Genomic DNA, 461 nt, shown 5'->3' with positions numbered 1-461 from the left:
CCCACTGCTGTCTTATGTTTCTCGTGTCATTTGACCTGCAGACATCCTACCTTCTCAATTGTTCCATTGCATCTGGACACAGTTGGTTTCATTCAGCATCTGAACCATTTGTGAGCGCTTGTTCTGAGGTAAGCATAGCATAATCACAGGCAGCTTCAGCAGAAAATGGGCATCTATGTCATCCAAAAGCAGGGATGTGATCCCGGGAAGGGATACCATGAGCCAGAGAAGGTGAAATCTGGTGATTGAGGTGATGTACGAGGTTGAGACTCTGTTCTGAGGAGCTTGTATTCAACATTGAGCTTGAGCCATGAACATCACTGATTCTATTGTGTACTCAGATGTGTTTTGACCCATTTCTGTGAGTCATACTTGGGCCATTTATAGGCTGAAAAGTCTTGGTCACTTCATCACCCCACCTCTCTCATTTCCTGAATCTTGTGAAACTATCTGAGTCCCAC

This window comes from Hippopotamus amphibius, chromosome 3 (genome assembly GCF_030028045.1).
Source record: "Hippopotamus amphibius kiboko isolate mHipAmp2 chromosome 3, mHipAmp2.hap2, whole genome shotgun sequence".
Lineage (NCBI taxonomy): Eukaryota > Metazoa > Chordata > Mammalia > Artiodactyla > Hippopotamidae > Hippopotamus > Hippopotamus amphibius.
Note: the sequence above shows the minus strand (reverse complement) of the source record.